Here is a 27,559-nt window from a genome sequence, read left to right as displayed (position 1 = left end):
TTAAGCTCCACCTCTAATATGAACAAGATGAATAATAAACAATAGAACCCAGCCTCCCTCAAAAAATTCATCAGCAGGAGACAATAAGAAAGGTCACAATTTAATGGCATGATATTCAAAAGTAGAAATGGCTGCAGGCTGAATTTGGAGAATGATCTGTGTATGTATCCCCAAGGGGTGGTATGTATATTTAACAAAATTATCAGGAGATCAGAACCTAGTTTTCCAACAAATGGTTCTTCCCATATCCCAATTCCCAAAATCTAAAACTATAGAAAAGTGGCTGAGACACAATATCAAACTCTAAAACTCTAGTGCAGAAAAAGTAAGTACATGTGATTTAAAAAAAAAAAAAAAAGTCAACAAGTATTCATCAGTACTTTAAGTAAGTAAAGAGAAACTCTGGTTAGAGTTTCACACACTAAATAGGAGCCAGATGAATCATCAAGAGAATCATATTAACAGACTAGAGATAAATAAATAAAAGTAAGAGGAAAGAAGGAATGAAGAAATGGGAAGAATGAGAGAGTGGAGAGGGAGGAGTGAAGGAAAAGGGAAGGGGACTAAGAGGAAATAAATGAAAGGAAGGAAGAAGAAAAGTAGGAAGGAACGGAGGAAAGGTGGGAGGAAGAAAGAGGAAAAAAGGAGGGAGAGAGGAAAGAAAGGTATCAACTCCAAGTCCAGAACCTCGAGCTGATGAATGATTTCCAGCTGTGGCACCTCTTCTTGACCCAGAGACCCAGGTAGTAAAAGGACAAGTTATCTTCACTACCACACATCCAACATACAGCAGTTGAACAAGAAGGACAAAACTGCACTGAACAGTTCATTCAGAAATAAACCCTTTCACTTGCAAAGAGGAAGGATGGGAGCACAGAGCAGTCTCTGGTCCATTGCAAACCTGAAATCCGGCAGGGAAGATGTCATGAGGAGCCGAGACCCTGGTGTGGGGAATATTCCTCCATCTGGCTCTGATTTTATAACCTCTGAGTAGCTCGCCTGTCCATTTTCCAGGGATCTTGCCTCCACCCTTGAAAAGCATCATCCTTTTCAATTAAACTCCTTTGTTACACCTGAAGAAAGCTTTGAAGCAACAACTGAGGCAAAAAAAGATCAAGGGATTTGAGCAGTGAACCAAATAGGTTTGTAAACCTCTACAAAGTAGACATGGACACAACTTAGTTCAATATATCTTTAATGAGATTCATTTGGTCAAAGTGAAAAGTCTGTGCAGAGTAATGGCGGCAAAAGAAGGATTTAAGGAACCCTTTGATATGTCTCCCATTGTCTACAGAATAAAGTCCTAACTCTTAGCCTAATAGCCAAGACCCTTCAAGACCAGCACCAACCTGACTTTCCAGTATTATTTTCCTTGATTTCTTTTTGATTCTATAGATTAGTCAAAATAATAACATGGCAAATTATTCAGAATTAGTAAGCTATTGAGAATATCCCCTCCAAATTAAGTGTGTATATTTCTTGAGATCTTAGTAAGAATACTCAATAATAAAGAGGCCTTAGAACATTTCTATATTCGGAGCATTTCTGCACACAGATGACACTAAGAGTCTGAAGAAAGAATGTGGAGGGCTTTCTGCTCCAGACTCAGTAGGGTGACACTCCATGTTCAGATTCTTTGAAAAGGATGAACTACTTCATAACTCTTTAGCAGTGGTTCTTAAAATGGGTAACGTTGCCCCCTCAGAGAAATTTGTTAATGTCTGAAGACACTTTTGGTTGTCACAAATCAGAGGAAGGGAGGGAGAAGGAGCAGGGGCTATTCATCTAGTGGGTAGAGGCCCGAGATGCCACTTAACATGCTACAATGCACAGAACAGACCCCCCACCACCCTAATAAAGAATCATCTGACCCAAAATGTCCATAGTGCCAATGCTGATAAATCTTGCACTATAATTTGGCCTACAGGACCAAGAATGGCCCCAAAGGAAAATGGAAATCGAGAGTTAGAAAAAAAACAGTCCTCATCACTAAAGTGGAGGGGGGTGTGCGTTTGGCAGAGAGCCCAAGAGAATAACTACACCTGCCTCCATTTCTTCAGCCCCCACACTCTACCCACGCTCTTTCCCATATGTCCCCATAGGCTCTCCGGATCCTGAAGAGAGCAGTGCACAGAAGCCAGATGGCTTTGCCTCTCACCCTCTGCTTGTCCACTCCTCTCTGGACTCGTTGACTCAACACAAATAATCCTAATTACCATTGCTATTTTCAGCTTGAAGACAGATATTTCTTAAATGAGCAGGATCATCCTTACTAAGAGAAAGAAAGAAAGAAAGAAAGAAAGAAAGAAAGAAAGAAAGAAAGAAAGAAAGAAAGAAAGAAAGAAAGAAAACGAAAGAAAGAAAGAAATTGAAAAATCCCCAAACTTTAAGTCCTTGGCATTGAGTACTTCAATTTCATGTCAGGGAGTCTGGACTTGGCCTGAAGGGAAAATGCAACAGAGCGTGCCATCAAAATAACTAGGTCAATTTTCAGCTTCTTCTTGGAAGGCTTTCTGCTCCTTCCCTGCCCTCCCCGCTGGGCCCTTGGCCTGCCTGTGCCAACCACCCTGATTTCAAATAACTGGCTCTCTCAGCCTACATCTCAAAGTCCAAAGGCCCCTGGGATTGAACAAATTGCCCACCTACTTTGAATCAAAGAATGCAGTCCTGCTCTTTCAATTTGGGCATCTGGAATTAGTAACACCTACAGTGTGCAAGCACTAGACCACCTGGCGGAGAATGAAATTTTATGTGATGCCTGCTGGCATCCTGGGCTTCGTCCACTGCCTCCATCAGAGCATACCATTGGACCTCAGGAACTGCTGACTTGCATGCTTTACTTAAGGACCTAGTGTCAGGCTCATGTCAGTGGAAAATACATGATTTATCAGGTTTATAAAAAAACATCAGGGGCGCCTGGGTGGCGCAGTCGGTTAGGCGTCCGACTTCAGCCAGGTCATGATCTCGCGGTCCTTGAGTTCGAGCCCCGCGTCGGGCTCTGGGCTGATGGCTCTGAGCCTGGAGCCTGTTTCCGATTCTGTGTCTCCCTCCCTCTCTGACCCTCCCCCGTTCATGCTCTGTCTCTCTCTGTCCCAAAAATAAATAAACGTTGAAAAAAAAAATTAAAAAAAAAAAAAACATCAAACGATAAAACCAAAAAGAAGGCCAAAGTGCCAGCTTTAAGGAATCCGAAAGCCCTAAGGGAAGGGAAGGGAAAGGAAGGGAAAGGAAGGGGAAGGGGAAGGGATGTGAAATGAAGGGGGGGAAGGAAGGGAAGGGAGGAAGGGAGGAAGGGAGGAAGGGAGGAAGGAAGGAAGGAAGGAAGGAAGGAAGAAAACCGATGTGAGGAAAGATTCTTTTCAATCAAACCTTCCCAGAACATGGCATCCAGCTTTTTATAAGGTATGAATAAAGACATCAATTATACAAGTTCTCATAGTCCTTCAACTATTTCTTTACACATCTTTCTTCCTCTAAACACCTACACATCCAACGACAGAACTTACATTTCTGTCTTATATACTCAATATTCAATAGAATGCCTGACTCATACTGATACTTAATAAATTGATTCCTCAACCTTTCCTTGTACTCTTTTTTTCAATGACCACTCTCAAATAGTCTCCCAAAGACACCTGGATTCCAGTGGTCAGCACCCTTTGATCCCAAGACCTTTAGCTACTATACCTACACCCAGTGCATGTTAAGGGTTGGCTCTTCCCCACCTGGGAACTGTTTCTTCTATATTAACCGGCTACCGCTTACAATCAGTTGGCTAATGTTACAAACCATGTGGGATTTGTGTCCTGATAAATAATTTAAAAAGAAAAGAAAAAACCTCCTTTACTTTTAACTATAACTTTTTAAAGACAGTATGCGTCCGTACTATATTACTCATTGGTTGACATGGCTAAATTCAACTCTAACATGGTGTCCTATGTATAGTAGATACTTATAAGCACTTGCTGAACAAATATTTGCTTCATTAAAGAGACATCTTCTCCTAATATCATAGAAGGGAGTTATTGAATAAGTGTATCTTTGTATTATATTTACATAACAACAAGCACCTGCTGATTCCCACACAATTTTTTCCCAGTAAAAAAAAAATAAATAAACAAGGGAACATAAGGGATAAATCATACTAAAATCCATAACCCCAGCATCAACAACAACCTCCAAAAACATGGATGTTTCTGAACCACAGTAAAAGAAATAAGAATTGCTCCTAATTGAAGGGCTTAAGTATAATTTTCCTTATATAATAGGACAAAAATGAAAGAAAAAAAAAGTCCCAACTTGACATGCAGTCTGTCAGGGATGCCTTCTTGAGTAAATAAGGTTTCAGAGTTTCTTTTTTAGAAGTGAAAATTTGGTGAAGATTTAGGAAGGTATTTCAAACACGGAGAAGATGAGAGAAGGGCATGAAGTCAAGACAGCAAGTCACACGAGCTGAACCACTGAAGAAGGTAATACACACTAGACAGAACAGTGAGTAGAGAGAACAAAGGTGATGTCAGAGACAAGGGGGTTAAAGCATCATGAGGAATGCCTATAAAATGGAAACACTGGGTGAGATGATCTCTAATATTATCTATCATTCAACCATATGGACACTGATGCCAGCTTCTGCTCTGTGCTTGTCTTTATCAGGACAATGTATCCCCCTTTTTTTGCTCCAGAAACACTTGCCACAAAGTCAAGCTATAATAGAGTAGAATATGATCACAACTTAAACAACAATCCTTTTGAAGTAAACCTCAAGTTCTCAGAGTGTAAGTTATTAGGAAACTACTACTAGAAACCCACAGTGAAAGCTTTAAGACCTAAATTTTAAAAGATATATGATTATAGTGAAAAAACTATAGGAATAACAAAAACCATCATTTTCTTCAAGACAGCTCATCTCTATGTAATGCAATGCTTTAAATGACCATATGGTACCAAGTAAGAAGAAAGGAAAATGGAATCAACATATATTGATTTGTAAGCTATTTTATACGATCAATGTCCAAATCATGACTGTCTTGTATTTTGCCCTTACTTGGTCGAAGATATGTCTAGAGGAAACTATATGCCAGCCATTTCTTGGGATGTTTTATGAGAATATTTAACCTTCCAGAGAGAGCTATTACCTGCACTAGTTTATAGCTAAAGAAAGGAAAACTGAAAAGAAATTTTAAAAGTTGTCAAAGTATGAGGCAGCCCCAGGATTTGAACTCTGATTGTTCTAATCCCAAACTCTCATGTCTAATACTAAGCCAGTACCTTCCATACTTTGAAATTTCACAGACCAGTAAAATTTCAAAAACATTCTGAGATCAATCTAAGATTATCAACTTTTTTTTCCAAAACATTAAGCTCATGCGCGCGCGCACACACACACACACACACACCTGTTACCATCATCTCAACAATGAACGTTTTGACACTGAAAGAGTGAATAAACTTAGCTTTGTAAACAACTTGCTATATATCCTTGCTTTTATTACATTGCCTCAAATGGGGAAATTCTAATCAGACGGTGAAAACGTCAACACGGCACTGAACTTCTGAGGACTTGCCCTTGGGAACTGCTGCATGTAGCCAGAGAGGCTCTTCATGGTACAATAGCAACAAAGTGCCTCCACCTGGAATTGGATTGGATCCACTGCTGAAAAACTAAAAACTGCCAGGGCCTTCCAGCTATCCACATGGATCAAGATGTCCAGGAGATCATGTGGAAAAGGTAAATTTGTATGGAGGAGACAAGTATATAGATAACTTCAAACCAACACACATAGGTATCTGCAGCCACTTTCAAAAGCAGATACTGCCATTTGTCATTGTTCTCTATAAACTGTTACTCTGATAAAAGACATTTCTGTATTATAATTAAACCTTTCCTGAAGCTGGAGACAAATTAGGAACCTTGCTTGGAATTAGGTGTTTACATTAAACTATGCCAATTTTGCACAAAATGTGCACTAACTGAGGGGGCATACAATTTAGTAGAAAAGACAGACAGACAGATTTGGGTTCTCCACTTTGTTTTGACCCACTTACTCTGTGATTTCTAGCAAACCATTGAATGTTTCTTGGCCTCACTTCCTCACCAGTAAAAGGAGAGACTGAGAACATTGCTCTCCAAGCTTCCTTTCAGCTCCATTAATCTCTACTTGCCAACATCTGAGCTAATGGCTTATTTACAAAGAACTTACTTTATTCTTATTACTTTTATTTTTCTCCTTCCAATTATATTAACATTTCTGAGTACTGTAGAAAAATTGGAAAAGTAGACACAAAATATGAAGAAAAATACGTAACAATCCTACTACCCAGAAACAGCAATGTTAACAACATTGTTAATATTTTTCCAAGTACATTTTTACATGGCTTATAAAATTTTGCACATAAAATTTTGCATCTGCTTTCTCTTGATATTATATTAAGACTTGTTCCCAGTGTAACCAAATATTTTTCAGCAGCATACTTTTTTTTTTTTTATTTTTTTTTTCAACGTTTATTTATTTTTGGGACAGAGAGAGACAGAGCATGAACGGGGGAGGGGCAGAGAGAGAGGGAGACACAGAATCGGAAACAGGCTCCAGGCTCTGAGCCATCAGCCCAGAGCCCGACGCGGGGCTCGAACTCACGGACCGCGAGATCTTGACCTGGCTGAAGTCGGACGCTTAACCGACTGCGCCACCCAGGCGCCCCAGCAGCATACTTTTTAAAATCTATGTTTTTGTTAATTTAAAAGTAATATGCTTATTATAGAATGCAAACTTATAGAAAACATAAAGAACAAAATGTTAGATTTCCTAAGGGTTGATTCCTATTAATCCTTCCATGTAAGTATTCCAGGTACATATCATAAAATTTTTCCATGCTAATTTTTCCACATCAAGTAATGGCCATGCAGTACTTGATCACAGGAAATTACCAGAAGTATGCAATCCCTTACTATTGTTGCATGCTTAGGTTTTTAGTCCAGTCTGATTTTTTTTAATTTTATTTTAGAGAGAGAGAGAAAACACAAGTGGGGGGGAGGAGCAGAGAGAGAGAGAGACAGAGAGAGAGAGAGAATCTTTTTTTTTAATTTTTTTTTTCAACGTTTATTTATTTTTGGGACAGAGAGAGACAGAGCATGAACGGGGGAGGGGCAGAGAGAGAGGGAGACACAGAATCAGAAACAGACTCCAGGCTCCGAGCCACCAGCCCAGAGCCCGACGCGGGGCTCGAACTCACGAACCGCGAGATCGTGACCTGGCTGAAGTCGGACGCTTAGCCAACTGCGCCACCCAGGCGCCCCCCGAGAGAGAGCGAATCTTAAGCAGCCTCCATGCTCAGTGAGGAGCTTCTATGCCACGACCCTGGGATCATGATCTGAGCTGAAATCAGGAGTCGGACGCTCAACTGACTGAGCCACCCACCCCGGCGCCTCCAGTCTGATTTTTAAAAACCAGATGTTACTACTGCCCTTTTATCAATAATACTAGTTTTATTAATACACATTTTGACATTTCAAATTTAAAGCTGCTCATTTGCTATAATAATTACAGTACATATAACTTAGTGCTCTGTCCCAGGCATCGTCCCACGTATTTTGTTCAATCCTCATGACAAATCTGATGTGATAAGTACCATTTTATCCCCATTTTATGATGGGAAAACTAAGGCTTGGAGAGGTCAATAACTTGCTTCAGCTCAGTAAGATTAGTAAGTAACAGAGCTGGGATTAAATCCTATCAGACATCAGAATCCAGGCTGTGAACCTGGAGACTATGTCAATTCCTCAGTATGCCATAAAGTGAATATTTACTTATTTGTTTACATACAGACTCACTTAGTCTTCTGAACAATGGAGGTCTTATTATCCCCATTTAACAGATTAGATAACCAAAGCTTAATGGAGTTATACAACAAAGCTAAGAAACTCAAGTTAGCAAGTGACAGAAACAGGAAGGAATCTAAGGTGAATGATTCAAAAGCCATGTTTTTTAACCATGGCACAGAGATTTTAATACACTTTATTTATTGGCTGAACTGATTCATTTAGTTTATTTTAGTCAATGTGTATGTAGCATAATTTTGAAGCCTTTCTTGTTGTTGTTTTTTTTTTTTTTTTTGCTTTTCTTTCTATAGTACAGAAAAGGTACATGTTGTATTTTTTTAAGTTTATTTATTTATTTTTGAGAGTGCGTGGGTGTGCGTGCAAGTGAGTGGGGGAGGGGCAGAGAGAGAGGGGGAGAGAGAGTCCCAAGCAGGCATCACACTGTCAGTGCAGAGCCCAATGAGGGGCTCAATCTTCCCAACTGTGAGATCATGACCTGAGTTGAAATCAAGAGTTGGACACTTGACCAACTGAGACACCCAGGTGCCCCGCATGTGACCTATTTTTAATTTTGTTAACGGTTACCTTACGTTTTTGTCCAAAATATTCCATGGACCTACATTCTTCCAACTTCTCAGAATCAAAAGTAAAAGAGTATCTTTTCAATTTCTTCTTTTACAAAGCATGGGGTTACTCTGTTACCCACCCACCCCCAGCCATGGGCTCTTTCAGCAACTTCTCAATCTTTATCACCACAACCTAGTAATAAATTCCAATCTATATTTTTACGGCACTATTTATTAATTTGTAATTAAATGCTTTACCTATTAATATATAAAATATTAAGCTTATTAAACTGTTTTTGCACTACACATCTTTCAAAAAACTAATTTAACACAAGTATTCAGTTTTATAAGAAGATTCACAGTAATTATTTTTTAGTTGTGTCTTGCTAAGCTAGTTCCAGTGACACCACGGTCATCTTTTGCACAGCATCCACATTTGTGGATGCCAAGCTTCATCATTTGAGCAGTCACGTGACAAACTCTAGCTCTAGGCCCATCTAGTTTTTATATCCTTGTAGATTTCTCTCCTCCCTGACTGGATGCTGACACTATTTTCCCCTGTCATTTAATTCAGTATTTATTATCTGGATAAGTTTGAATATGGATCTCTTTTCAATTATTTTTCCGGCATCATAATGGAATCTTTCTTGTGCCTAAACTAGCCTTTTTAGCTCATTTATTATAATTACATTGTTATTGTTCTTATATTCCTCTTGTGAACACAGATTATCCATTTGTTGAATCTTCCTTCTGTTTTCTGCTTGTATTATCATCTTTCTTATTATTACTGTCAAATTTATCTTTTATTTCTACATTCCAGGGGAGTGTGTCTTCATTGACTTTTCTATAATGCTAAATCATCACTTTTTTTTTTTTTTGGCCTCCAAAGTAACTTTAGTTCTACTTATTTAATTTTTAATGCACTTGCAATTCTTTTTAATATTATCCTTCTCCCTTTCAATTTAGCCTTCTTGTCTTTTCATCAGAGCCTCTTCTCCCTTTACAACTTTTGGCTACTATTCCACAGAGGCCATGCTCGCTTGCATCCTATTGAGAATATCTGTTCCTTCATAGTTTATTCTACCTCTACAGCAGGTCAATTTTAGAGTCATGATCTTCTTTTTTTTTTTTTTTTTTTTAATTTTTTTTTTCAACGTTTATTTATTTTTGGGACAGAGAGAGACAGAGCACGAACGGGGGAGGGGCAGAGAGAGAGGGAGACACAGAATCGGAAACAGGCTCCAGGCTCTGAGCCATCAGCCCAGAGCCCGACGCGGGGCTCGAACTCACGGACCGCGAGATCGTGACCTGGCTGAAGTCGGACGCTCAACCGACTGCGCCACCCAGGCACCCCGAGAGTCGTGATCTTCTTCAAAGACTTTACGAGTCTGCTCACTTCCCCTATTCTATGCAAATTTCCCACTAACTCCATGTTGGTTGTAGGTTCAACTGGGTTGGTGCTCCTTCTTCATCCTTGGCGAGAGAACACTGCTGGCCCCGGGGCCAGCTCCTTGATCACTGAAGTAGTCACCAAATGCCAGTCCAGTTGCAAGTTTCTTGCTACTACTTACCTGGAGCAGCACTCTCTGTCCTACTGAGATCATATTCCCTTTCTCACCATCTTGCTCGTTCTCTAGTTTTCCTAATCAAGGAAGATAAATTACCATTTACAGAATGCACTGCCATGTGCTTTTACTTTTCTGCTACCTTTTACACTTTCTTCCTGGAGACCCTATCTCCCAGGATGCCATTGGCCATTACCGGATACCCTGAACTTCTCTGACCTTAGTCTCTAAGACTGATTGTCTCTGATCTTTCAAACAAAGTTAATGAGGGAAGGGAAAGGGGAAAGAGTGATCTGGCTGCCTCAAAAATCAGCACCAAGTCAGCAGAGCACTGGCTCTGAAATTTTAGAGCTTCTGACTCAGTAGATTGGAGATGAGGCTTCTAAATTTGCATTTCTATGAAGTTGCCAAGTAATGCTGATGCTGCTGGTCTAAGGACCATACACTGATATCCACTGCAGTTGTGGAATATATGCCCTTTTCTCTGATTAATAAGACCCCTCTAAGTCAAAGCAGACAGTGGGAGTGGAAAATGCCTTTTTTTTTTCCCCAGGTGGGCTCTATATCTTGAAGCCAAACTTGAGCAGGTTTTCTCTGATTGGAAGAAAATAAAAACTTCTAGTATTAACTCCTCTGTTGGTTTTGGCTTTCAGGGGAGGTTGTTACAGATATTTTAGTGAGAAAGGGTGTTTTAAGGGCTGCTAGCCAGATGCCATTTTAAACCAGAAGTTTGTAAACATCATTTTTTAAAACAACATAATATTCCTTCCAATGGATGTTCCATAATTGCTTCATCATTCTCCTAATGTTGTGCTCTTAGGCTATTATCAATTTTTCAGTATTAGTAGGTACAGCCGCACTGAGCACCTTTATAAATGAAGTCATTTCTGAATTTTTATATTATTTCTCCTGATAAATTATGAAAAGAATAATTACATGACCCCTTTCATGGCTACAAATACAAATAGCCAACTTCTTTTCTCAAAAATGTATTGTAGCAATCAACATTAGGTATTCTCATGGGGGGCAGGAGGAATCTACTATTTTGTGTTACTTTAATATAGGAAAAAGAATAGTATCTCATTATTGTTTTAGCTTGCTTTTCTTACTTTTTTTTTTTTTTTTTTTTTTGTCAAGGAATAGTTCTCCCCTTACCCTGCACACTCTACTTTTCCTCAAACCAGGCACACACCAAAACTACCATGACAGAAGGGGTCTTTGGTAATAAAATTCTGGTAGGAAGGAAGGCCAGAACCTCCTTCATCATAATAATATATAGAAGATGCATCGGCAGTAAGCTCATTTTGGCACGTGAAGGTCTGTTTTGTTCTCTATTCAATGAATGGGTCATGCTGAAAGCCTGATCTTGCCTACACACCTGCAATCCACCCTCAGTATCCAAAAACCAATGACACTTCTGATGCAGAGCTGGTTGTAAAATAATGACCCAAACTTTCACAAGAGGCTAGACATAAGAAAAGGTAGGCTCCTGGGACAGGAGATGTAGAAGGAGAGAAGAGGAGGGTGCCTGGATGGTTTAGTCAGTTAAGTGGCTGACTCTTGATTTTGGCTTAGGTCATGATCTCCCGGTTCATGGGATGGAGCCTCACATCAGGCTCTGAGTGGAGACTGCTTGGGATTCTCTCTCCCTCTCTCTCTCTGCCCCTCCCCTGCTCATGCGCTCTCTCTCTCTCAAAATAAATACACAAACATTTTTAAAAAATAAAAGTAGAAAAAGGAGGGAAGAGGAAAAGGAAGCAATGGGATTTTAAAAGACCAAAAGCTGAGAGAAAAGGGGAAGAACCTAGAAAGAATCAGAAGTGGCAAGATCCTTAGCTGACTTTGAATAGGTGGACAGTAGAGTGCCCTTAAAGTAGGAAGCTCAGAGCCAGCATCCACCCTTTGGAGGACCCAAGGGTGAATGGCTTATAGGCTCTCTTTCTGAATTCCTTCCCAAAATACACAAACTACCACACTGGATACTGTAGAGCAGTGGTTCTGAACATTGGCTATAATTAGAATCACTTAGGGAGGGAGTTAAAACAACAACAACAACAACAACAAAACTGATTCCAGGGACCACAATTGGGCATTAATCTTGTTTAGAAATTCCTCGGGTGATTTTAATGTAAAGCCACTAGTGATGAGAAGTTTGGGGAAAATCATTCAAATCCAAAGTCAAGAACTGATTATCCTTCTTATATGTTAAACTCCTTGACCAGTTAATGGGAAGTTCATTTGGGAATGAACTGTGCCGCCGCATTCCACAATAGACTGTAGTGCTAAGTTAGGAAGTAAAATTTAACATTTCTCCATAAGCCGTTCCTCAGTCATTCGGATGGTAGGTTCATAGCTATAAATCAGAGTAGCAGAGTAATGTCTACCTACTTTCTGAGTCTAGCAGCTCAGAGCTGATTGCTGACCATTTGTAAAGTGCCACGGAGCATGGCTTCTGGATGAGTTCTTAGTACAGTATTATTGTCTCCGTTGTTCTACCACATGCCAGAGTGTACATTTAATGGTGTGTAAACAGAACCACTGAAATGTAAATACTAACTTACAGGAGCAAAATTCCTTTTGTTTTCCTCCTCTGAACACTTAAACTAGCCTGTCTACAGTAATAGCAAAGCTTATGATGATGGATTTGAGATTAGATACTGTACTCATAAAGCTCTTTTGCTATGTAAATTTTAAATAACTGAGGTTGTAAAGGACCTTTAAAAATGTCCTAGAGCTATCAAGGGACATACAAGTAGGATATATAAATAACTTCTTCAAATCAGTAAGAAAAAAGAGAACCCAATTAAAAAAATGTGCAAGTGACTTGAACATACACTTCACAGAAGTGGTTATCCACATAACACGTGAATGGATTCTCAACTTCGTTAGTCAGCAGGGAAATGAAAATTCAAAACCCAGTAAGAATGCCTAAATTAAATATACAGAGAATATCAAGTGTTAGCAACTGGACTCTCATACACTGCTGGTGGGGGTGTAAATTGATACAATCACTTTGGAAAACAATTAGAGAGATGAACATACATACCCTCTGTGACCTAGTAATAGGCACCCCTGTGACATAGCAATATGTGATCACTATAACCCAACACTTTCACTCCTAAGAATTCCTCCAATAGAATTTTTTATTCAAACGTGAACAAGAATGCTCATAACAGCACTATTCATAATAGCAAAAATCTGGCAATGACCCAGATATCCATCAAGAGTAGGACAGATGAATGTATTATGTATATTCATACAATGGAATACTGTCAACAACGATAAAGAACTACTTATGACTTACTCATAACATCAGTAAATCTTACAAATGGAATAATGAGTGAAAGAAGCCAGATACAAAATCATACATATGTATGACTTCAGTTCTATGAAGTGCAAAAACAGGCAAAAAGTATCTACAATATTAGAAGTCAGGATCCTTGCGTAACAGTTCAGGAATGGTGACTACAAAAGAGGGAAGGGAATTTCTGAGATACTACAATGTTCTTCTTGACATAGGAGTGGTTGTGGTAATGGACTCCTTTTGTAATAAATAAATTGTGAACAAATGATTAATATAGTTTATTCTAGACATACAAAAAGTTCTTTTAAAAGTAAAGTGAAGTTTAGGACAATGTTTTCCATAATTGTGAATTATAAAAATCTAATTTATATACAGTCAAGACAGCAGACAGAAGAATTCTAACACCACCACTTGCTAACGAGGTACCTATGGGAAAATTATTTTATCTCTCTGGGCCTCTACTCCTTCAAGCATATACATTAATTCTAACAACAGCTACAGGAAATAGAATTAAATGGCATACAAGTGAAAACGCCCACCATGGTGTATAACATACAACAGGAGCTCCATAAACATTTGTGAATTTCTACGTGTCATATTATTCCCATGTAGAATGAACAAAATAAATAAAACTGTAAGAAAGAGCCTTAATCTACTTTCCTACTCAACTCAACAAAGTTAAAGGATTCAAATCTATCTGACTGCAATTCTTTCAACTTTCATGCTTGGTCTTACGTTCCCTAGAAGATACTAGCTCTGATGAACTCTTTGTCCCACCCTTGCTGAAATTCATCCAACACTCTTACTAGAAAACTTAATTTGCCATTGCAATGTTGGGAACCCCAGGTGCCTCCAATGATCTCAAGGACCATAATGGAATTTTCTAAACAAGCCTACCTCACTTTATTCTTTAATATGTAACTAACTACATGTTCTAAGCATAATTAGAAATACATAGGTATAAGGTAAGGAGGTAATGTACAATACCATGAAACCAAGTAAACAATGAAAAATCTTAAGAATTATTTATTTAAATCAGGTGTTGGCAAACTTTTTCTGTAAAGGACCAGATAGCAAATGTTTCAGGCTTTTTGGCCGTGCTGTCTTTGTTGTAACTCTCAACTCTGCCATACTGAAAGCTGGGCCAAAAAATTACCTTTTTAAAGTTCAGAACAAGTTTTGGTTGTGAAGATTCTCACACAATACATAGCTGAACAGTCATAGAAGTGTTCTAATAAACCTTTATTTATAAAAACCTGCAATGGGCTACCTGTGGCCCACAGGTTCTAGTGTGCTGACCCCTGATTTAAAGATGAAGCCAAAGGTGATTTTTTCTTTTTTAATAATGTTCTATCTCTCAACTCTTTCAGGCTTGTTTTAAAACGGCCTGGAGAAATATCCAGTCAACTGAATTTAAACCAACTTGGGACTTGGACGGAGGGCCTTTCTTCCAGCCCTGAACTAATTAAGGACTGGTTTCTCTTTGACCTAACCTCGCGACAGCTCCGCGAGGATGAGGCACCGTGTTTCCATTCATCTTCTAGCTTTATCACAGCTGTACCATTCCTGTCAGCAAAACTCCGGGGCTGTCAGCATTTTCATTATAACGCTAGCATCTCAGGAGGTTATAAATCTGCCTAAGATAGCCTGAGCTAAAACTTGGCATGACAGCTTCTAGACCAAGAATTTTCTCAAGGATGAGCAAGCTGGCTCAACAAAAAGTAAGTTCATACTGAAAGCTGGGCCAAAAAATTATCTTTTTAAAGTTCGGAACAAGTTTCAGTTGTGAAGATCCTCACATGATTCAATTTAACAAGCATTTATTGAGTTCCTACCATGGATAGCGTCTGTTATTTTATCTGCCCCACTTTACTTCTCTTGGGGATCTGCATCTCCCCCAATTCATGGCAGCTTCTAATGGAGCTGTCAATCAAGGAGGCTTGCCTTGCCTTCCCCCAGAGTAATTCACGTGACACAAGTGAGCCAATTATATGATCCCAACTCTCAAGGCACAGCATTGATCCAAGGACAGTTTGGGATTGTTTCCTTTTTCAAAGCTGTTACAATTTCTTGGAACAAGAAAACCTCTCTCCTTCTTTGTTGTTATCAAGTGGCGCCATGAAGCTGCTGTGTGGGATGAATGTGAGGGACCATTGGACATCCTGTCGGTGATACCCAGTAGGTGGTTGGATCCAGGATGCAGCTATGGATTTGGGAGTCATTAGTGTGCTTTAAAAAAACAGTATGAAGAGACCTCTGGGATCCTACAGTTCTCTGAAACACAGTTTAAGAGTACTAAGAACACAACTAGAAAGTAAAAAGTACAAATAACTCCTCAACAAAGATACTGTGCCCCTACTACATGGTTCATTCCAGGCTAGGTGCTAGGGCTACAAAGGTGAATGAGAATAATGTATGGTACTTATAAGGAGATACAAATTCAATGCACTTATCAGCTGTGGACTCTCTCTGAGTCCCATAAGATTTGGGTGATACGACATTCTGTCCCTATACTATGACCGATGAAAGCCCAAAGCCTTCCTGAAAGTTTCTGCAGAGTCGCCACTCTCTACACCTTCCTACTTCCACACAATTTGTTTCCACTGAGTAGCAGCCTAGATTAGGAACACATTTATGAACTCCAAGAGCGTGTTATCGTCCATTCACTTGGCTTGTATTTGTAGTATTTTGATTTATCTTGCATTTGTGACTATCATATTTCGTCAGCCAGCCCAGGACTTTATTGTAAACAGAGATTCTATAATTATACCTCAGGCTGTACAAGAGTGGTGCTATGTCTTTGTCGATGAAGCTTCATTCCACTAATTCTACCTATACCACCCTTGAGAGGCCTCTCTCTTCTTTTTTTGTGTCCATAACAGGGCATTAGCCTGCCCAATCACTAGTTACCCAAGCCAACCCAAGAAAGCAGCCATAGGATTTTCTCCTGTGGCAGGGCCAACAGAAAAGAGAGATGAGATTGCGTCAACTCAGAAACATTTGTTGCATCAGTTAGGTTCACTCAACTGCTGTGACAAATCTAAACATGTTAACCGGTACCGACGAAATTGAAGTTTGGTTTTGGGCCACAAAACAGTCCAAGGGAGATGTTCCTGATTGAGTGTGATACCACACAGTGATTCAGGGGCCCAGGCTCCATCTATCTTGTGGCTCTAGAATACCTATGCCTCATCATCATCATCTATGTCCAGCTGGTATAAAGAAAAAGAGAGTAGGGAGGAGGCACACACATCTCCTTCAAAGCCCTGGCCCAGACCAGACCGTCGGACCATCACACAGTTTGTCCCATGGACACACAAACTACAAGGGCTAGGAAGTGTAATCCATTCAACACACCCTCCCAAAATCCAGTCTCCATGCAGGGAGACAATAGACATAGGTGGTCAACTAGTGGACTCTACCATTCTTGGTTTATCTACTCTGGTTAAGACCACCCCAGTGGATAAAATCACGGGCAAGAGGCACCATACATTGCCTTTTATCCTCTTTTATCCATCACTCATCTCTTTCTCTTACAATCTCAAGTGTTCTTCCTCTGCAAGACCTCTCACACTCCTCCTAATTCCACCTTTTCTCTTGTAATGACAGAAATATAAGAATTCAATAATATCTCCATTGTGACCATGGCTTTATTCTAAGCATTTTACGGACCAAGTCATGAATATCTAAATTATTCATTACATCTAATGGAACACAACATGCCAAATAATCCCAACCTTTCAAGGCCATGGCTCCAAACTCACATAAGGCAACTTTTCCAAAGACATCGTTTATCCTGACAAGTTCTCCCTTTTTCTGAATACAGCAAATTCCTTCCTGATCAGAACTGCCATTCTCATATATACGTCTGTTTCACCAGCATCTAGCACTACCGATGCCACTTTATTAACTGAATTGTCTTTCGTGATCCTAGTTATTCTAACCTGAAAAGATACAGGACACATATTTAGTCAACAAACATTTACTAAGAGCCTACTGTGTAGTTAGCAATGTGAAAGACAGTGTGAAAGACACTGGAGATTGGAGGATGAAGAGAATACACTTGCAAGTCATCAAGGATTTACTGAGGGGTACGGAAGACAGGTTATAAACAAGTATTTATAGCCCGTTGCAAGAGAGCTCTGAACAGGTCTTCATAGGATAAGAAAAAAGGATGCACTCAACTCTGCTTGAAGATGTCAGGTTAGTATTATTCACCAGCTCTTATGGTGTCCCCAGTCTGTATTCAGTGCTATGATGGGCAGTGTGAAGGCTACGAAAGAAATAAAATGTTCCGTCCTTGTCCTTGAGGAGCATATCATCTCCATCCACAGAGCAATAATGTTCTCGGCAAGGCTGTATAGAGTGCTACAACTCAGTGAAAAGGGATGTTAATGATGCCGAAGATGAGGTAAACTTCCTGGGGGAGGTTAAGTCTTCAGCTGGACCTTGAAATTTTGTTTTGATTACGATGGGAGTGACATACGAAACAACTGGCTTTCCAGGCAAAGGAAAGAAATGGAGTAAGAGAGAACAGGGGAAAATACAGCCAGTGTATACCCAAACAGGAAAGACATTAATCTTTCTGGAGTGAAAGGAATTTAGCAGACCAAAATGGAGGAGAGTGTGAGTGGCTTGCTGGAGTCAGCCTTATGAGCTCAGCAGGTAAGATTTAATGTATATACATTTTTAAACGAATTATTTCACACAACAACACACCTCACAGGGAAGCTTCTGTAATTCCAAATTGGGCTAAACTCGGATGTAAAACGTCGACATGAAGAGAAGACAGCCCTTCCTCAGATGGCAGAGCAGCAGAAATAAGACACAGTCAACCCTGTTCTGCTTTCCCTAGTAAAGGCAGATTATTTGCGTAAGTGAATTAAAAGACATTTTACACAACTTTGGGAACTATTTTTACCTTTCCTCCATAAACATTAATGAAAATCAGAATCCCAGAATCCTAAAAGGAATCTTGGGGGTCAGATTTATTAATTATTCTCTTGTACACTTAAAATGATTACCCATTAAAATGATTAAAAATTACCCAAGATTTGTAATTTTATATTTGGTTGGATGCTGATGTATATTGTAAGTTTTGAGGTACATTGTTCATGTGCCCTGAGTAGTTATGTTTAAAGAAGCATTTTAAAATCAAATGTATTAAGTAAAACATGATATAATAAAAAATAAGAATAATTTAATGCATATAAATTAGGAGACTATTGAAGCTTTATGAGGATGGGGACTATTTGATAGAAGCAGAGACCCTCATGCCTACAGTGGCCTGATCCATAAACACTTGTGGATTTTTAACCCATGCACAATTTTCACTATCAAGAGTCAGGAAGTGGGCACCTGGGAGGCTCAGTCGGTTAAGCCTCCAACTCTTGATTTCAGTTCAGGTCACGATCTCACGGTTTGTGAGAGAATCGAGCCCTGAGTCAGGCTCTGCGCTGACAGCACGAGCCTGGTTGGGATTCTCACTCTCTCTGCCTCTCCCCCGCTCAAAGGAGAGCATGTGCGCTCTCTCGCTCTCGCTCTCTCGCAAAGTAAATAAACTTAAAAAAAAAAAAGAAAAAAGGAAGCATTGGTGCTGCCACATCATTCTGGATTGAATGGTACAACTTTGATCCTCTGGGTTTATGAAGTCAGTATGTAGATGAAAATCAGTTGGAGACATCCTAAGAATACTGCAGGTAAAATTTCCCCAATTTCATAGCGCTGCTTTCTGAAATCTTAATGAGGTTTTCATGTGGGAATCCACGGCAGTCCTTCTGAAATCACTATATATCATGCTTCCCCCTTACTGGTCTCATGTGAACAAGCTTGCTAACTTTTTTTAAAGGAAATTTGAGATTTATTTTGTTTCAAAACTGTGTTATTTTCCTAAATTTTTTTAATGTTATTTATTTTAGAGAGACAAAGCAGAGAGAGTGGCACAGAGAGACAGAGACACGGAATCCGAAGCAGGCTCCAGGTTCTGAGCTGTCAGCACAGAGCCTGATGCAGCGCTCGAACCCATGAACTGTGAAATCATGACCTGAGCCAAAATCGGATGTTCAACCGACTGAACCGACTGAACCAGTTGCCCGAAAGCTGTGTTATTTTTTTTTTTTTTAATTTTTTTTTTTTTTCAACGTTCATTCATTTCTGGGACAGAGAGAGACAGAGCACGAACGGGGGAGGGGCAGAGAGAGAGGGAGACACAGAATCGGAAACAGGCTCCAGGCTCTGAGCCATCAGCCCAGAGCCCGACGCGGGGCTCGAACCCACGGACCGCGAGATCGCGACCTGGCTGAAGTCGGACGCTCAACCGACTGCGCCACCCAGGCGCCCCAAAGCTGTGTTATTTTTTATCTGAATCTGATCATCTTCTTTTCTAGGTAGATGCAAATTGATTTCTCTGTCCTCTTTATCTTCTCCTGCTGGGTATGACCAGTTGACATCTCAAGTCAAATGAACTACTTTCACATTAGCAACAAGCCTTAAGCCTAAACGATCTATTTACAAAAATTAGATTTTTCTTCTTTACATATAAAACTGGGGCCCAAAAACAAATCCCTGTGGGATGCTTTCCTTCCTTACTCTGACTGTTTAAGATAATTCAACTGAATTGCCTACAGGAGTAAACCAGATAACATGAGCAATGAAGGATCCCTCATATGGTAAAAACAACAAGGCAAACACAATGAGGAATGGCAAATAATAGAGTCTCAGTGATGGGAAGAAAATGAAGAATAATGAGGCCTGTGGCAAAATCAGTTGCCACGCCCCATCCCAACGGAGCAGCTGCTACAGAGTGCTGGCTTGTCATTTCCATGCACGCAGCTACAGCATTTCCAGATTTTCTCATTTTTCAAAAGATGACATAATTCAGGTTTTTATGCAAAATCTCTCGGGTTTTGTGGGTTTTTTTCATTTTGGCAATCACATCAGAGACCCTACCGGTGCTGCCCACTGGCCATTTCTGACCCACATGACCATCTCCCACTTCCCTTTTCAAAAGCTGAAAAAGCAGGTCCTCACTTCCCCCAGACTCCCTACTTTTAGGAATGGCCACGTGACCCAGTTCTTGCCTTTGAGATATAACGAAAAATTTTCTGGGGGCAACTCTAAAGACAAGTTTTCTAGGAAGGTATCGTTCCTTATCTGATAAAAGAAAAAAAAGGTATGAAGAGAAATCATTCACTGCCATGGCTATTACCTAGCTTTTTTGCCCTTAGTTGAAATCACTTATGCGGTGGGATGCCTAGAGGTGTGGCAGCCATTTTATAAGCGCGATGAGGAGAAGAGAACTACGGAAATGTCAGTCTAGAGCTCTGTGTTCGTCTGCTCAGGCTGCCATAACAAATCACCATAGACTGGGTGATTTGACAGAAATTTCTCTCTCAGAGGTTGAGGAGCCCGAGGTCAAGATGCCAATAGGTAGATTTCATTCTGAGGCCTCTTCTCTCAGCTTGCAGGTGGCTCTCATCTTGCTATGTGCTCACATGACCCCTACTTTGTGTACATGCCGGCGGAGACAGGAAGCTGGTTGGTATCATTTATTATAAGAGCACTAATCCCATCATAAGGGTCCCACCCTCATGACCTCATCTAACCCTAATTACCTCCAAAGGTCCCATCACCAAATACCATCATACTGGGGCTTAGGGCTTCATCCTATGAAGTTTGAGAAAACACAAACATTCATTTCATAACAAGTTCTTAAGTTGACAAGCCACTGATAGAACTCTGGGAACATCCACCTCCGTTCATTATGTTATACGAGATAATCAAAGGTTTATTACTTAAGCCACTATTAAGTAGGTAGTTGGTACACACAACCAAAAAATATTCCTAATTGACATAATTTTTTTGTTAAAATCTGTGTATAATTTCCTTACAATGTATTTTCCTAACAATAATTCAGAATTCCTATGTATTAACTGGGATTGTTAAAGATTCAAAGTCTGACATCCTAAATAAAGCTCCACTACTTAGGGTCAGTACTATCTGCTTAGAGCTTTCTCAGTAATTGTGTTATGGGTGGTAATTATAAGCTGTTATAAGTGAGTTCCTTCATGCCAATTTCTCTGGGAAGATCTTTAATCTAGTTTGTGATGCTGATACAACTTTGAGGAAGAAAAGTACATCCCTGGGAGAATCTAATGAAAGATTTGGAATTTCTCCTAAGAAAAATGCACTTACACACTTTATACTGATGTCTGAGTATACCTGCATGAGTTTCACAGGCCCCCTGAATCATTCCATGGATGTCCAAATAAAGAACCAATGACTTCGAGGTTGATTTAGAAGAAGTACTAAAGTCAGACCTGGAAAACCATGATTGGGAACTGACACAGAATCAGAAATGACCAGTTTGGGAATGAAGGATAGCCATCCTCTGTAACCAAATAGCCCAACAGCTATTTGAGATGAACTCCATGCCACAGGCTACTTGCTCAGGATCCGGAAACAACAGATCTTCCCTGAGAAGCTGTTATAAGTCTGTGGACACACATACGGCCTCCAAAAGGCAAACCTTACATTACTTCACCTTCTCCACCTAGATTGTAGTACACAGCACAACTAGGCAGAAATAAGCCACCATGAGATGGCATTCCGCAAGGAGGTAGGAGGAGGGGTGCTCTTGCCTTTACCCAATCTGGACACAGACTCTTGACATATAATAATACCGGGCTATGTGATTATATGCCTCTATCCAGAAGGAGTCTTTAACACGGACTTCTAAGTAGCGTCTTAGTGTTGCCAATTTGCCAGAACTAGTTTTGATTCCCTAGGCCTAAAATGTACACTTCTAAGTTGATTTGTGTCTTAAATAAATAGCAAAAAATTTTACCGCAGCACTGGTACAAGCGAGACTCTGCTCAGTGAAGCCAAGGAATCTGATGGGCTAAGTTCCAGATTCATCTTGGCACGGCTGACCAGCCCAACAGTATGCAACTCTGTGAAAATCTGAACATTTTCCTTTTGAAAGCACATTATTCACAACAGTGTTTTTCTTTATCTAGCTTTTATCGCTCCTAAATCTCAAATATCTTTTCTAAGTGGGAATATCTTGCAGCCCTACTGAAAAATGAGAAAGCTGGCCATCTTAAATTTTACAATATTAGTTTACATTAGTACTACCATTTCCTGAAGGAAAAACATATAAAGGCAGACATGTCTTCTATAATCTGGAGACCACTTCTGCTTGAGTTTACCAAATTCTACCCTGAGTATTTTGAGTTTGGCTAACAATGAAAAATTTGCCTTTTTTGGATAAAGCCAGTAAAACCTGGACGTTGTTACCTAATGAAGAAAAAGGAGCCTTGGTTATGGCATTATTTTCTGTGGAGAGAAAATAATCTGCTAAGTGAAAAAAGAAATTTCAGGAAAGAAATTACTACAGCAAGTCTGTTTGCATTGTTTTTAGACTCTAGTGCTGAAGACCTTTTGGTGTCATGTATGGGCCAATAAGCACAGGGTTAAACGTTGAGTGAATAAGAACTAAACTATGCATTTTCATCTTTTACTTGTGCCTTTTGGTTGTTTGCAAGCAAATGATGACTTTTTAAAAAAATAATTCATTAGGGGCACCTGGGTGGCTCAGTCGGTTAAGCACCCGACTTTGGTTCAGGCCATGATCTCGCAGTTTGTGGGTTCGAGCCCAACATCGGGCTCTGTGCTCACAGCTCAGAGCCTGGAGCCTGCTTCAGATTCTGCCTTTCCCTCTCTCTCTCTGCCCCTCCCCGCCTCGTGCGCCAGCTCTCTCTCTCAAAAAATGAATAAACATTAAAAAAATAATAATTCATTAAAGCCATACAAGTTAATGTGATGTATAAGATAAACATAGAATGTTTCCAATAAACTTCACCTCTACCTTGGCCATCCCACAGCAGTGCCTTATGTCTAGTTTGGTCCTCATCTGATATGTCCTATGTGCTCATCTTTCACAATATCCCAGGACACACGGAAGTCCTAAAAAAGGAGAGTGGAAGCTTCAATTCTGAGACCTCCTCAGCAGACTGAAATAGTAGTTGTTGACATTCTGAGATTTTTACTATGAAAGTCACTAAAGAACATGAATCGTCAAAGATGTCAATGGGATCACGTAAAGACAACATCGGAAAAAACATCCTTACACACTGGATGTTTGCCCTCTATTCACATCCCTGCTTGCTAATTGCTGTTATGCTTGCTTGTCATTATCCATCTAGAATCTAAACAACCAATTTAACATAATGTGTGTTTGTGGGTTTATAAAACCCCAAATCAGTTAGCTCTGGTGCACAACAAACCATCCCAAAATGTACCAGTTTAGAATAACCCTTTATTATGACTCATGAGTCTACAGTCACTTAAGTGGTTCTACCAATCGAGAGCAGGCTTGATTGTCTTGGCTAAGCTCTTTCATATCTGAAGTTTTGCCTGGGAAACTGAAATGACTCCACTCTAGTCCACATAGGATCTCATTCTCCACCTGGCTGTCCAGGCCTGTTCCCATAACGACTGACAGTGTTCCAAAAGGAAGAGTGGAGAGGCACATAAGGTGTCTTGAGACCAGGCTCTTAATTCACACACAATCACCTCATGGATTCATCCTATTTGTCAAAGAAAGTCACAAGCCCCGCCAAGGATTGCCCGCATGGGAGAAGATACAAAATCTCCCATTGCAAATGTAAGGGATATAGGGAGAGGTGAAGAGTGAGAGCTATTTTTGCCACAGAAACAGGATAAACCTCCCAAGCAAAAAAATGTTTCTTTGTAAGGGGTTTAATTTGAAATAAGGAGAACTCTTTGTAACACCAATGGGTCTTCACAAATCTAAGCACATTACCAGGTAAGGCCCGGCTTCCAGTTCGCGCAGACCCCCAGCTTATTCCTCAGTTCTGTTGCCACACACTCCCACTCCCATCAAACGATCTTTCAGTTCCCACCCAGGAAGGAGAGTTCGGAGGACAATGTTTGTTGAAAAGTAATTTAGGCAGCCTCTGGCCCGGAATGCATCCACTGAACTGGAAGATTCAGGAGCTACAAAAATAAAACACTTGATGGACAAATAAATGCTTGGCTCTTTCTAAAGGAGGGGGCTGGAGAGCACAGGAACTGGCAGGAAAGGTCAGTACAAGAACAAACATACCACACAGCGCTCGCCAAGGTACCACAAACTCCCGGGGAGGCTCAAAGCCCTCGGGGGCAAAAGGAGGAGGAGAGGGAAAGCTCTTAACAGAAGGAAGCCGAATACCCATAAAAGCCAAAGACAGAGAAAATGAAAACAACACAGAGGCAATAGAAATCTGGAGGACCCAAAATAAAATGAGTTCAGTTTCAACAAAGTTCAAAAATACTAGTCTTTCTGGAAAATGAATCACTGGCATGCATGCCAATTTCACTGATGGCATGTCTTTAATATTTGTATATACAGCACCAAATAGAAATAGCTCCTTGATATTTAAAGAGTTTATTCCCAAGCCATGGATTATCTGGTCCTCTGTTTCTCCTCCTTCTATTTCCTTTAACCTAGGTAGTTTGGCAGGTAAATAGAGATTTACAAAACACACTAATAGAAGAAAAGAGCAGAGGATAATAAAAATTAAGACTACTATGTAACAGAAACTTTATAAATGTTAAATGTTAGCATCCTAACAACCCAGAGAGGAAAGTATCATTACATCCCTTGAAGAAAGTCAAAACTTGAGGGGCGCCTGGGTGGGTCAGTCAGTTAAAGCATCCAACTTCGACTCAGGTCATAATCTCATGGCTTGTGGGTTCGAGCCCCACATCGGGCTCTGTGCTGACAGCTCAGAGCCAGGAGCCTGCTTCAGATTCTGTGCCTCCGTCTCTCTCCGCCCCTTCCCCACACTCTCTCTCTCTCTCTCCCTCTCTCAAAAATAAATAAACATGAAAAACAAATTAAAAAAAAAAAAAAGTAAAAACTTGGGACACCTGCATGGCTCAGTCACATAGGGGTCTGACTCTTGATTTTCACTCAGGTTGTGATCCAGGTTGGTGATCCCATGCTGAGCATGCAGCCTGCTTGGGAGTCTCTCCCCTCTCTCTCTGCCCCTCCCCCCTCAAAATAAATATAAGAAGGAAGGAAGGAAGGAAGGAAGGAAGGAAGGAAGGAAGGAGAGAGAAAGAGAAAAAGAAAGAAAGAAAGAAAGAAAGAAAGAAAGAAAGAAAGAAAGAAAAAGAAAGAAAGAAAGAAAGTAAGAAAGAAAGAGAAAGAAAAATTAAGAATCAAAACTTTAGGATTAGAACAGTAAACTAACTTTCACAAGGTCTCACTTCTTACATGCTCAGGATTCAAACCCACTTGTGCCTGACTTCAAAGCCCAGTGCTTTAACATGATTCCTTAGAACTCTGAGACCAATTAAAGGCCTCCATTTGACTGTTGGGCACCCAGACCACCGTGACTGGTTGAGCTGCCAATATTAACCTGTGTCCTGGGTTAGTGACGGACCCTGGGCTTGAGACAGTTCTGCCACTTTCTGGTCCAGGGCCCGTGCTCCCACCACATTCCTAAGGGGACAAAATCCAGTTAATGTCTTCACTCATTTGCAAATTGTTTATTGAGCAGCTGCAGGGGAGCACAGCGTGAACAATACACGGAGTTCCCAGCAGTTGCAAGACGAACACTGGATTGGAAGGAACCCTGAAACACAGAGCAGAGAAAAGCGTAGGGATTCAATTACCCATTATTCCTGCTTTTTCCTCCTTACTTGTTCCTTTGATGTGTGTTCGTCCTTCTCTTAGTCACCCCGCTCCACAGCACTTTATCACAGCAGTACTTCAGCCAGTAGTATTTTAACGACTCAAGAAGAACTGATTGGGCTCCTGCTCCCCACATTTGGGACCTTTTTCTGTAATTAAAGGATTGAAAAACACTGAAGACGACAGCTCTGAAACTTCAGAAGTCCTAAATACCTTGACTATCTTCACAGCAGTCTCTTAATCCCTCCAGTATGGTGGTAAAACCCACTGCCAAGAATCTTCTCCATAGGGTGCTTACAGAAATATCTCCTTTTGCAGCAGTTTGATGTCTTTTTTTTTTTCATTAGCACTATGCTAAAATGTCTAGAGGAAGTTAGCCAGCCTAGGGTAATATCCCAGAAAGCGAAGCTTGAGATAAGGGCTGGGGTGCGGATGGTTTTATAGGAGTCAGCCCCAGAAAGCAGAGGTGAGGGAGAGGCAGAAGCAATCCAGGAGAGCGAGCAAAGACAATAAAATTGTATGTTAGTGTGCTGGTTACCTCTGTGGACAAGTACAGCTCACTCCTGCTGAGGAGCCTCAGACTTGTCTCACCAGACGGCAAGCCTAGAATAGTCATGCGCTGCCTTCCATTAGCCTTTGAGGCAAGACTGCTCCACAGTGCATTAACTTCCCCGCACTTCCAAGGCCTGTCTCTGGGTGCCTGATCATCCGTCTGTGGCTCCAGAAAGGCCCTCTAAGGCAGCAAGGTAGAAAGATGCCACTTCCCACACTTGATGAGGGATTCTGGTCACTTGCACGGATCTGTCCACCTCAGTGGCACTAAAATCGGAAGGCCCGACAGGATGCAGTACATTGCATCATCAGCATCTACCAGAAGCAACATTACTCGTTTTGAAATAGAAGTAATTAGAGATTCTGTTTGGTACCTTGTAATTTACAAAGTGCCCTTCACATACATAGTTGCATTTAGTTCCCATAGTAGACATACTATGAGATTGACCTTATTATTATCACATTTCCTCATAAAGCTCTGAGGATCAGAAAATTTGACAATGGTAAGAATACCCCTTCTTACTGAGAGTTCTAGTCTGCTCCCTCCAGTCAGAATTGACTTCATGAGAACATCTTCATTGGAATGGTCAGTGTACTCTAAACCCCTGCCTTGGAAATGCTAAGCAAAATTTTTAATTATCAAATGATTTCACAACCATGAACACCTGGCCTAATAATACTGCAGTGGACAGATGTCAACAACTTATAACTTTCTCATCCTCTGATACATAAATCAGAACTACAGAGGCCAAGAAATAATTAACAGGTTCCAGTTTATCTTAAAATAGCCACCAATATAACTCATATGGCAATTCCAGCAATATGAATGTTCATCCCTCATGCCAAAAAATCCTCCATAGAAATCTGTTACTGAAAACATTATGTGGCCACATTCCCATCTGCAGAGATGCTTGCTTTTCTCTGTTCCGTGCCAGAGTACTTAATCCAGTCATCATAATAAATTGCTGTTTTCCCTGCCCTCTTTATACAATTATTAGCGTATGTATCTGAAAAATTCTTGAGGTCTTAAGAATAGAGGAAGCTCTACCAGAA

At 40.4% G+C, this 27,559-nt stretch overlaps 1 long non-coding RNA gene across 2 annotated transcripts in view; it reads right to left on the bottom strand.

Annotated features, from left to right (window-relative positions):
- Positions 1 to 27,559, bottom strand: part of LOC123575709 — a 261,519-nt gene that overhangs the window by 199,407 nt on the left and 34,553 nt on the right. The window contains exon 2 of one of the 2 annotated variants that reach the window (XR_006700947.1): positions 25,963 to 26,103. The exons of the other annotated variant lie outside the window; for it this stretch is intronic. This is a non-coding gene — a long non-coding RNA (uncharacterized LOC123575709). The remainder of the gene's footprint in view (positions 1 to 25,962; positions 26,104 to 27,559) is intronic. 2 annotated transcript variants of the gene reach the window in all.

This window comes from Leopardus geoffroyi, chromosome C2 (genome assembly GCF_018350155.1).
Source record: "Leopardus geoffroyi isolate Oge1 chromosome C2, O.geoffroyi_Oge1_pat1.0, whole genome shotgun sequence".
Lineage (NCBI taxonomy): Eukaryota > Metazoa > Chordata > Mammalia > Carnivora > Felidae > Leopardus > Leopardus geoffroyi.
The sequence above is the reverse complement of the archived record's forward strand: the minus strand, read 5'-3'. Positions and strand labels throughout refer to the sequence as shown.